Genomic DNA, 12,589 nt, shown 5'->3' on the forward strand with positions numbered 1-12,589 from the left:
ATTCTTATTGGAGACCCTAAAGAAACCACCAAAGAATAATAATAAAACAAACCCTTGGAAACTGTGTGAGACAATATTTGTTGTTTCAAACTGCTGTATCCTGGGGTAAATTGTTACACAGCAAGATGACTAATGCAAGAGAAAGAAGGGAGACAGCATGGGGACTGCAGGTGGGGATTATTTTCTTTTGTCTTGACTTCAGATTCACTTCCTCCCCTCACCCCCCAGCACCTTGCCTGTGCTCAGGGACAAGGCTGAAGGGGAGAAAGAAACTCAGCGAACCGATGTAGGGAGGCCTGGGGGACACGTCTCAACACAATCACGAGCCCCACCTGCTGGAAACAGGCGCCCAGGTCCTAACATTTGAGGCTGTCAGGGTAGGGAGGTCATTCATTCATTCAGTAGCATGTACTGAGCACAGGGCAGTCAGTGCCAAGCTGTCCCCTGGAGATACAGGAAGAGCAGCAGACCCAGGGCCTCTCGTGACATTTCCAGGCCAGCGTGTGGAAGTCCCAGGCCTCTCCCGTGTCTAGACATGAGCACGCAGCAATCCACAGACTGGAATGCTGTTCCAGATGTAAGGATGGGCGTCTCAGCTGCTGGCTGCCTCCTGGTTCAAACAGGGCTCCACAGCAGTGGAAGGGCGAGCGTGTTTTATTTTCTAGCTCAGGACTTGATCGCAGTATCTTTGGAGGCAGAGACACGTCCAAGGACTTCATGGAAGGAACCAGCAGGAAACAACCCAGCACGCGGGCTGCGGGCTGCTGCCTCACCCCTCCGCAGCCCCACTCGGGTCCACACACCTATCCCTTTGTGCTCCAGTTCAGCGTGCTGCCAGGGAGTGAAAAGGATGTTGAACCCAAACACTGGCGGGGACGTGACAGGACACGACTGCCCACCTGGCACCAGAAGCCAGGCCACCCCCTCTGCCCGTTAGCATCAGATCAGTGTCAAGACAAGGCTACGTCTTGCTGAGCAGATGCTGGGCAGCCTCATGTCCGACCCCAGCTTCTCCCACCGGCTCTGGCCTCGCTGATTCCAAGTCTACCCCTATCACCCTGCTCCCTTCACTCTCTCCCTCCAGCCTCTCCCCAGTTCCTTCCCCGCTTGCACGTGGCCCTTGGCTTCCTAGCTCTGCACATGCCCACCTGGCTCCTCACAAATCACGTGGGCTGTCACGTCTCCTGGCGTGTTGGTTGGCAACTCCCCACCAGGGAGCCGTACACCCCAGAGGATGGAGGGCCTCCAGGGCTCCAGGGAGGATCTCGGGGTTGCCTGAGAGCCCAGGGAATGAGCAGGCAGGGATGCAGTACCTTCTGAACCGTGAGAGTTGATCTCGTCCCCCACGCCAGGACCCATGGGTGGAGACCAGAAATGTCGGCATTGCTGTAAAGGGGTCTGTGTACCTCAGACAGCCCTTCACTGATGTTGTAAGACAACCACAGAGGAGGGGAACTCCTTGTTGCTCTTTGGATAAGAGAAACATCTCTTTATTTCTTAGTAGTGACAGATATTGAGAGACACAGGAAGGGGCGTCTCTGGCACACCTGCTCCCTCCCACAAATCTTCAGTCTCCTGGAGACAGCTCTTGCCACCCATGCACAACCAGAGGATATTATTTGGAAGTCCTAGTAACTGTCTGCAATAACTGTCACAAAGGGATTTCTGCCATCATCCCTTATGATAAACAGAGCTTCCTATCAAAAAGTTATACACACCTCAATGTTCATAGCAGCACCACTCACAATAGCCAAGATGTGGAAACAACCTACACGTCCATTAACAACAGATCAATGGATACAGAAGATGTGGTACATACATACAATGGAATATTACTCAGCCATAAAAAAGAATGAAATAATGCCTTTTCCAACAACATGAATGGACCTAGGGGTGGTCATACTAAGTGAAGTAAGTCAGAAAGAGAAAGACAAATATCATATGATATCACTTATATGTGGAATCTAACATATGATGTGAACTTATCTATGAAACAGAAACAGACTCACAGACATAGAGAACAGACTTGTGGTTGCCAAGGGGGAGGGAGGGTGGGAGAGGGAAGGATTGGGAGTTTGGGATTAGCAGATGCAAACTATTATATAGAGAACAGAAAACAAGTTCCTACTGTATAGCACAGGGAACTATATTCAATATCCTGTGATAAACCACTATGGAAATGAATATAAAAAAAATGTGTATATAATAGGTATAACCAAATCACTTTGCTGTACAGCAGAAATTAACACAACATTATAAATCAAAAAATTTAGAACAAACAGAGCTTCCTATAGGCAGGGTCATATGTTCTAAGAGCCATGTCATTTTCACAAAGTACTACAGTATACATCCCTCTGCCCTTTTTCTTCAAGCTTCTTAAAACTACATTAGGACCAGCTTCTGTAACCCATGCATTTAGCTAGTCAAAATGATTTGTTCAGCCCATCGATTCCTGAGAGTTCAGGTTTTACGAACAGGAGTCAACAGACATTGGGCTATGGCAGCTCAGGATAGGAGCCATCCTGCCAAGTGACCTGGAAATTGGTGAGTTGGTAGGGCTCCCTCACCCCTATCTGTGAAGCAGGCAGAAATCAAGCCGAGTTTGGGGACAACACTGTCCTCCTGTCCAGGCTGTGGGGCTGCCTTACAGATGAGGGACCTCAGCAGTGGGGTCAGACCTCCCTCAGCGGCCACTCAGGCAAGTCTAGAAGGAACACCAAGAAATTAGAGGGGAAACGAAGTGCTTTTCTTCACCAAAGTGCAGCGTTAAAGTTTTAGAGTATCCATTCCAAAAGCAAAAAGTATAGCGATTATCAATTCTGTGTCTGGCATTGCTGGGTGCCAGAGCTGCAGAAAAGAGTACCCTGGATTACAGCCCTGAAGGAACTGACTCTCTGCTTGGGATAAGCACAAAAGGACTACCAAAGACTAGGGACACCTGTTTTGTAGGGTAGGGGACATTTAAGCTGGACTTTGAAGGATGCATAGGAGTTTGCCAGGAATAGAAAAGGGCAGCAAAGCCCTGGAGAGGTGAGCAGGTGTGGCAGGTTTGGGGATTTGAGTGGAGTAACCAGAACATGATGGGGGTTGGTATCGCATGAGGTGGGAAAGGGAAGGGCCAGATTATGACAACTTTATGCACCATGCTAAGAAGCTTGGTTTCACCCTTTTTTGATAGTCTGGCATTTAGTCTGATCACAAAATAAAGATCTCCTGATGCTCCACTAGAGCTTTGCTTCTAAGCTTCATCTGTTCTCTTAAGGATGAAAAGTGGCTTTCTTCACCCATTTCTTTTCTTTCATTTTTCATTTTTTTAACCTCTGGTGAAGGTTAAAGGTTTTCTACAAATCTGAATACTCATGGCTATTGTTATGCAGGGGAAGCCCAAAGGCACTGCAAAACACAGCACAGAGGCCAGTTTCCTGGGGACAAAAGGAACTGTGTGAGATCTGACCGTGGGGCTCTGGCACCAGGGTCAGCTGGGAGGGAGAAAAAAGTGCAGAGTCAGAAACTGAGCTGAAATGGATGCTAATATCAGCAGGGAGCCCAGCTGCATGGTCTCCACAACATGTCTCCCACGATGCAGAGTCTATATATCCGCTCAGTGCACGGTAAGTAATGCCGTGCTTCACAGCCCCCTTCCTCTCCCTCTCTCCACTCATCCCCGCCGGCTGTAATACCAGCTGTATACGGCAGCCTCCACATTGTATTTCTCTGACTTTGACCTCACTTGACTCGTGCATCCACCTACCTACTCAGCATCCCCACTCACACTTGACAGATCCTGGTCTCCACATCCCTCATGTGGCAGATTCTGTTTCCCAAAGATAAGCGCCAGGGTATCCCCATTCCATACACTCCTCTACAACGTGATGCTGACACCCTCCCACGGACAGCCGGGTCCGTGTCCCCTCCCCTTGAACCTGGCTGACCTTTGAGACTCCCTCAAGCAATAGAGGACAGTAGAAATGAGCTGAGGGACTTCCGCGGCTGGAGCCTAACGTGCCATGTGCTTTCACCTTGTCTGGGGAGCCTCAGTCTTGGAGCCCAGCCCCCAGGATGTGAGGGAGGTGAGATGTGGGGTTTCTGGCCAAAGGTCTCAGCTGAGGGTCCTGCCCACAGCCAGTATCAACAGCAGGCACGTGCACAGAGCCTCAGATGGTCCAGCCAGCGTGTGAGCCGCAGCGACCACGAGGTCCGCTCTGAGCTCTGCCCACACGGCAGACTTGTGACCAGAACTGACTTTGGGATGGTCTGTCCCTCAGTGATAGACAGCTGGAACCTCCAACCTGCTCCCCGCGCAGGCTCCCTTTCTCAGATGATAGAACCGTCCTTTACCCCACAGCTCAGGCCAGTACCGGATGCACTGTTGGCTCTTCTCACGTCTCAGATCCAGATCCAGTCGATTCTACCTTCAAAATACACCCAGAGTCCATCCACTTCCTATTACTTCATTGCCCCACCCCCAAGCCTTCATCATCTCGGGGGATGGTGGCAATAGCCCCCGCTCTCCAGCACACGGGGCCACCCTCCCTTCTTCCACTGTACGTATCCCTCCTGGCATATTCCACATTTACTTATTAATTCCCTCAAGTTCTGTCTGGAGACAGGAGGCAGGAACGTGGCTTTGTCCACTGCTGCAGCCCCAGGAACAGAACGGAGCCCGGAATTGGCGGGCACGTGGAGAATGTTTGCTAACCAGGTGAATGAACAGAACCAGCAGCAAAGGGCACCGTCAGCACAGACGGGAGTGAACAGAGGAACCCGCCGTTGTGTCTGCCTCCTTAGCTCAGACTATTTTTTTTTTCTACTGGACAACACAACCCAAACTGACTTCTTTCGAAGATGTGGCCTTGGACCAGCCACATCTCAGCTCCGAGATTTCCCTTTTCTCCAAAATGGGAATACTAAAACCCGGTCCTTGCAGGGGCCTTTGAAGGATGAGACAGAGTATGAAAGTCCCTGCCACACAGAAGACACTCAGTATGATGTTAGCGTTCTTGTTGTTGTTAAAAGTGAATTGGGGTCAGATTAGGATGTGCTGAGGGGTTTTTATCCTGGGGCACTGGGAGTCATGAAAGGATTTTAAACAGGGAGTTACACAGTTAGATTTGTGTTTCACAGAGCTCTCTGTGGACCTTGAAGCCTCCTGAAACTCTCTCTAGGACATTCTGTGTACATGGATTATGGACCTCACTGGAGGGAGGGTCCATAGATCTCTTTAGGTCTCAGTGAGTCTGCAGGCCCATGACGGTCAAGAACCCCTGGGAAGGGAAGGAGATGGTGAGGTAGGCAGGAAGGGGCAGTGGGAGGGATTTCCATGACATGAAAACATTCAAGCAGACCTCCGGAGGGAACCAGCAGCGAGGACCTGAGGCCTCTGGCCAGCAGCCGCGTGAGGGCACCGTCCTGGAAGTGCGCCCGCAGCCCCAGTCTAAACTCCAGATGGTGCAACCTCACAAGAGACCCCAGACCAGAAGCACCGAGTTAAACTGCTCCGGGTTCCTGAGCCACAGAAACCGTGTGCAGTAATACACAGTTATTGTATTCAGACCCTAGTTCTGGTGTAATTTGTCACAGAGCAATAAATGACAGATTCCTTTAACTTTCTCCAGCTCTCCTGGGCATCACTGTCTCTGGCTCACTCGATAATCCAGTTTCCGTGATATTCTCCTTTATGATATTTCCCTACATGGACCATGGCAAACTGACATCAGAGCCTAGCTCTTAGCCTCTGCACTGCACGACATCCCAGCTTCCCTTGCATAATAATGCAACACTTGCGCAGAGCTCTACAGCTTACAAAATGCAGCATCACCCTTCATCCTCATGGGAACCTTGGGGTAAGGAAACACTTTTGCATTTCTCCATTTTGTAGTTTAAAATAATGGGGCTCAAAGAAACTGAAGTGATTTGCCCAAGGTCACAGAGGTAGTACGTGGTAGCTGGAATTCCAAACAGGTCTTCTGATTCCAAATCCCCGCCTCTCTCTATTAGTCTGCTGGGGCTGCCGTAACAAAATAGGGCAAGTGGAGTGACTTAAAACAGTAGAAATGCATTCGCTCACAGATCCAGAGGCTGGAAGTCCAAAATCAAGGAGTCAGCAAAGTCCTTCTGGAGGCCCTGAGGGAAGATGTGCTCCCCCCACCCCGCCCCAGCTCCTGGGCTGGTGGCAGCCTTTACCACAAGTCCCTGGTTTGCGGCTGCACCATCTAATCTCTGCTGCCATGGCCATGTGGCCTTCTCTCCTGGTGTGTCTCTCTCCTCTTCTTATAAGGGCAGCAATGTTATTGGATTAAGAGCCCACCCTGAAGACCTGATCTTAACTTACTTCTTAGCTACATCTGCAAAGATCCTGTGTTCAAATAAGGTCCCGTTCACAGGTACCAGGAGTTATCTTCATCATATCTTTTGGGGGGACACAAATTAACCCAGAAAAACTTCATAAATTACATGCTTTCCTAGTAGACAATCCATAGACAATCATCCAACTGGGCCTAAACTGGGAATTCCTGGGATTGTCCTTGCTTTGCCCCAAGGTGCAGCCTGGGGCTCAAGCAGCCTGGGCGAGTCCACGAAGTGCCCACCAGGGGGCACCACTTGACCAGACAATAACTCCAAAACACCTACGGGTTTATTAAATTCCTTCATGAATTGTTTCTCAATTTTATTTCTTAAATTATGATCTTCAGATTTGCTGGTCCAGAGAGATTCAAGGATTTACTGGTTTTCCAATCACAGATTTCTGAGCAGCTTTGAAACTCATTGCACCCACGCTTGTAGCCATGGACTTGGAGCCACCCTGCGCTGGTAGATTCTTCAGGCAGACAGTGGGTCTCCTCGGTCCTTTAACTGGGCACTCCCTTGGAATAAGCTCAGTTAGAGGAGCCAGGAGCCCCCACTGATTCTGAGATCCAAGTGAACAGAAACATACATGCAGGCGTAGGGTGGCTGTTCCTCCAGGACTGGCTCAAGCTCCTGTCTCGCTAAGGTAATGTCAACTCTCAGCAAAGTTGCCCGAGAGAAGTCTGCTTTGGCCACCACTTCCCCGTGGGCCCCGTCTCTCTATCCTCCTTCCCGCTCAGACTCATGTGCCACAAACTTGCCCCCGAACCCACTGCACATTGGTTCCCAAAGAGCCCTCAAGTTCCAAGACCACGTCTCCCACAAACAACATCACCAGTTCCCTGAGGGCCATCAGTTACGAAAGGTCCCTCTTTACTCACACGCAAAGTGAAACTCGTAAGCTGTCTGAGAAGGGGCAGAAGGAAAGCCCACAGAAGCAGCCTCAGCATAAGCATCCCTGAGCCCCGGGCCTGGGTGGCTCACCCATCCTGGGGATGCTGGTGTGCAGTCTCGGCACAGACTGTGGGCTCCCCTGGGACAGTTTAAAGGCTCATCATCATCTCCGTGGCCATCGTTACTGATTCCACACAGGTGACACCAGCTTTCACTCACCCACTCGCTCATCCCACACGTATCTGGGGGCATCTGAAAAGCGCTCCGGTGCTCTGACTGGGTCAGAGGCTCCAGACTTCCTGCCAGGCTGACCCTGAGCCATCGCTCAATCATGGGGTCAGGAGAGTAAAAGAAAGAAAGGAACTGAAGAGATTGGGCTTTAAGAAGGAAATGGACCATCTCAGCAGAGGGGAACAGGGAAAGTCCCGAGTCAAGAGCCTCCTGAGAAAGATGAGGGAGTGAGGAGGGGGCCCTGCAACCCACCCGGTCCCCCCAGCTTTGACGGCTGGTGTCGGCTGCATCCCTGGAGAGAAGCTCTGCTGACTGGGGCAGTGGTGGGGAGCCCTGAGGGGAGGGAGTTGCCCCCAACATGGATAGCTTGAACTTTAGCCCATGGTGGATTTCCAACCCGTCTATACCTCTAACCAGAGAACTAGCTCCCAGCCAGACGTCCTCACTGCCAGACACAAAGGCCCCGACACCCACCGCACCTAACATTCCACTCAGCCTCTGCTGCCCTCCGTTCCATGCCCCAGAGGCAGTCAGTGCCTGAGTCCTTAAGCAATGAAGCGCTACCCACCCCAGCCCACATCAGGATTCCTCACATGTGGGGACCACCTGCATCAGAAACCTGAGATGCTTGTTTAAAAAATGCAGATCCCTGGGCCCTGAGCCAGGATCAGTGAATCAGACCCTCTGAAGATGGGATCCAGAGTCTGTGCTTCTGCCAGTCTCCCAGGCGTTCAGAGACTCTGCAGAAGACTGGTCTTCACTTCGGAGGAGAGAGCAGGACCTGTACTGACACACAGCATTGCTGTGCTGTATTTACAGCTCTGTGGAGCATCTGGGTGATGAAAAGTGTTATTTATGGGTTAAATGGTGTCCCCATCCCACACTCATATGTTGAAGTCCTAACACCCAGGTCCTCAGAAACTGACCTTTTATTTAGGATCAGGACCGTTGCAGATGTAATTGGTTAAGATAAGGTCGTTAGGATTATTAGGACTTAATCCAATGTGACTGGTGTCCTTATAAAAAGGGGAAATTAAAACACAGAGACAGACAAAGGGAGAAGACCACGTGAACATGAAGGCAGAGATCACGGGGGTACCAGTGACTGCCAGGAGCTGAGAGCAGTGGGAACAGATCCCCCTCCACAGCCTCAGAGGGAGCCAGCCCTGCCCGCACCTGGATCTTGGTCAAGTTGCCTCCGAGACTGGGGGAGAGTAAATGTCTGCTGTCTAAGCCCCCCGGTCTGTGGTCCTTTGTCACAAAAGAAATGGTATTGGCTACAGTTTGGGCCCAAATAAAGATGTGGAGACCAACAGAAAGGACAGAGTTTGGAGGAGGGAAAGCAGGCTGGAAATAGAGGATATGGTGGGTGTCCTCGCAGTAGAAAAACCCACCCCAATCTCATGGAACATATTATATTTTCCCATGGGAAAGCCAGTAATCTTCTATCAGAACTTCTTAAAAATTAGCCGGGAGAAGATTTAGAAAGAGCATGAAAGAGCTTTTGGGGTGACATGAAGGTTCTATATCATGATGGTTGTGGTTGTTTGTTACACGACGGGGTAAAATTTGTCAAAACTCATTGAATTGTACACAAAATTGATGAATTTTGTTGCATGTAAATTATAACTCAGTAAAACTGATTAAACTGAAAAATCAGCCCAGGAAAGAAATTTCTGGTTAATTTTGTTTGGTGGTGATTAGAGAGAAAATCCAAGAAGAAAAGAAAAAAAAAAAACCCTTGTTTTTGCAAACCATCTTTTTTTTTTTTTTTTTGCGGTACGCGGGCCTCTCACTGCCCTGGCCTCTCCAGTTGCGGAGCACAGGCTCCGGACACGCAGTCTCAGCAGCCGTGGCTCACGGGCCCAGCCGCTCCACGGCATGTGGGATCTTCCCGGACCGGGGCACGAACCCGTGTCCCCTGCCTCGGCAGGCGGACTCTCAACCACTGCGCCACCAGGGAAGCCCGCAAACCATCTTTTAAACAAGAAACCAGGCTAAAAATAGGCCATTTGATTTAAAACACGGTATGGAAAAGAAATAGAAGAAAGATAATTCTATAGCATTTTTATCAGACAATGAAAACACGTGTATTTTAATATCCTCAGGCAGATAGTTAATCTGATATGGAAAATATAATAAAAAGAAAACAAAAACCAGAAAATTTTCTTCTCCTTTTTAAAAAAATATTTATTGATTTATTTTTGGTTGCACTGGGTCTTCGTTGCTATGCGCGGACTTTCTCTAGTTGCGGCGAGCGGGGGCTACTCTTCGTTGCAGTGCGCGGGCTTATTGCGGTGGCTTCTCTTGTTGCAGAGCACGGGCTGTAGAGCGCAGGCTCAGTAGTTGTGGCGCATGGGCTTAGTTGCTCTGCGGCATGTGGGATCTTCCTGGACCAGGGCTCTAACCCGTGTCTCCTGGATTGGCAGGTGGATTCTTAACCACTGCACCACCAGGGAAGCCCCAATCTTCTTCTTCTGAGTTAAGAACAAAAATTCAAAGAACTCGTGAGTAATCCCTGAATACAAATGCTGTTAAATGCAGAAATATGCAGAGAAGCGTTCCTATTAGAACTAATGGACCGTTCACTGGTAAGTTTCAAATTAAAATATGAAGGGGGGGAGTGACCACATCACTGAAATGTACCCATAGCTCCAGCCTCCACTGAACACTATACACTGTGTACTCACATTGAGCATTTGCGGTATGTTCCGCACACGTAAACAAGTCCATGTGCTTTTAGAGGAGGTCCAAGGCCTTGAGCTTGGTCATGGAGAACAGGATGTTAATTGCAGTGTTGTTTTCTATCTCACAACTGGAAGTCTCCCACTCACATCTCTGTACATTCAGCATTGTGGTGCCCGGGAGAACCTGGGTTTGGTGCATCCTCAGCGGTAAAGGAGGGTGAGGGGAGCTACCTGGGCAGGTGTTGTGAGGGTCAAGGGAAGGGACAGAAAGCACCCAGAGAGGCCATCGGCTTTCTTAGGTTCCCCTACTTTCAACAATTTAATGCCTTTTCAAGTCACACCTCTGTGTTTTGGATGTTTTTATACTGCATTTTCTTTCTCTTACATATTATAGATAAAAAGGAGACATGCCTTCTACCAAACGTTAGGTAGATAGCTAGGGGGAAGCAGCCGCATAGCACAGGGAGATCAGCTCAGTGCTTTGTGACCGCCTGGAGGGGTGGGATAGGGAGGGTGGGAGGGAGGGAGACGCAAGAGGGAAGAGATATGGGAACATATGTATATGTATAACTGATTCACTTTGTTATAAAGCAGAAACTAACACACCATTGTAAAGCAATTATACCCCAATAAAGATGTTAAAAAAAAAACACTTTTCCACTTAAACTTGAAAAAGTTAAGTTCCCAAAAGACCCCCACATCAACCACTGAAGCTCATTTGGCAGTAAAAACAATAACATTCAGCGGACAACAAGAAATCTAAAACAATAGTTGTTTTAACAAAAAAAAAAATCCAGCAGCTAATTAGTGTCTTTCCTGTTTGAAAGAAGGTGGTGGGAAGTGGACAGAAGACCTTATAGGAAAGATAAAAAGAAGAGGAAAAGGAAAATAACAGTTTCCAGTTTGACAATCCAGCTGTCTTCTGCATCCATTTCATCCCAAGACCACAAAGCCAATGTGGAGGCTTTTTCCTCCTTCCCTTTTCTTTTCATGAGACTGATCACAACCAGTGCTGCAGATTCCATCGAATTAAGGAATGCTGTTGCCTACATGGGTGAATGAGCTGTGAGTAAAGTACTGAAGTAGAGGACACCTAAAGTGAAACATCTTCATGAATGTCCACGTGGCTGAGCAGCAAGTTAACCTTTCATACATGTGCTAAAGAAGAAGAGTTGGGTTTTATTTTATTTACTTTTCCCTGGACTGTGTTGAATGACTATCATCTACAAGTTCAGGCTACTTTTTGCTGAGGATTAATGCACTGGGAGAGCTGAGAGAAAACTGAACAATAGAACTGTCTTTTTCTTGACCAGTTCACCTTAGCTTCCCAAACTCTAAGTCTTTCCCGAATTCTTTCTCCTTTTTATTGTAGTAAAATGAACATAACACAAAATTCACCATTTGGATCATTTTACAATTCACTGTGCCATTCAGTGGAATTTACTACTGTCACAATGTTGTGCAACTATCACCACTGCCGAGCTGCAAAACATTTTCATCACCCCAAGAGGAAACCTACACCCATTTTAAGGAGTCATTCCCTATTTCCCTCTCTTCCAACCCCCTGGCAACCACTAATGTAGAATATTTTCCGTGTGTATGGATTTGCCATTGCTGGACATTTCATATAAATGGAACCATACAATAAAAAAAAAAAAAAAGGAGACATGCCTTGTTTAGTTTGGCTTTAGAGAAAAACCCCAACATTGACACATACTAGCAGTGAGAACTGGGGCAAAATATGTAATCCATCTAGACCTTTGTTTCCTAATCTACAAAATGAGATAATACCTACCTTAGGAGTTTGTTGTGAGGACTGGGTTTTATAATACATGTAAAGCACTTAGCACTATACCTAATGTTTAATTAAGTCCTCAGTAAATAGTATTAGCTGATACTTTTAAATGGTTTTATTACAGCCTTTTCACAATTACATGGTGGCATATGAAACTACTGACTTTTAAATTTCCCATAAATCAACAAGTTTAAAATTAAGTTTATTATATTAAACTAAATCCAAATTAATAAAGAGCTGCTGAGTTTTATTTCATTCATTCCTCCTTCAACAGCTACTTAATTATTGAGGGTTTTCTATGTGCCCAGTACTATTTTAGGCATGAGGTCAGAGCAGGGAATAAGACAGATAGATACATCCCCTCTCCTTACAGAGCTTACAGCCTAGAGGGGAGCAGATGATATACTAATAAATGATGTACGGGGTAGATGCTGGGGAGACCAAAGGAGAAAGCGTGTGAAGGGCTGGGGAGGAGAGGGAATCACAATTTGATGTCTGAAAGGGAGGGCCTCATGGATGAGGTGACATATAAGCAGAAAACATGAAGGCTCTGGGGGAACAAGCCACATAGACGTCTGGGCAAGAGCATTCCAGGCCGAGGAAACAACACATGCAAAGTCCCTGGGGCCAGAGCCTG

Source organism: Orcinus orca, chromosome 14 (genome assembly GCF_937001465.1).
Source record: "Orcinus orca chromosome 14, mOrcOrc1.1, whole genome shotgun sequence".
Lineage (NCBI taxonomy): Eukaryota > Metazoa > Chordata > Mammalia > Artiodactyla > Delphinidae > Orcinus > Orcinus orca.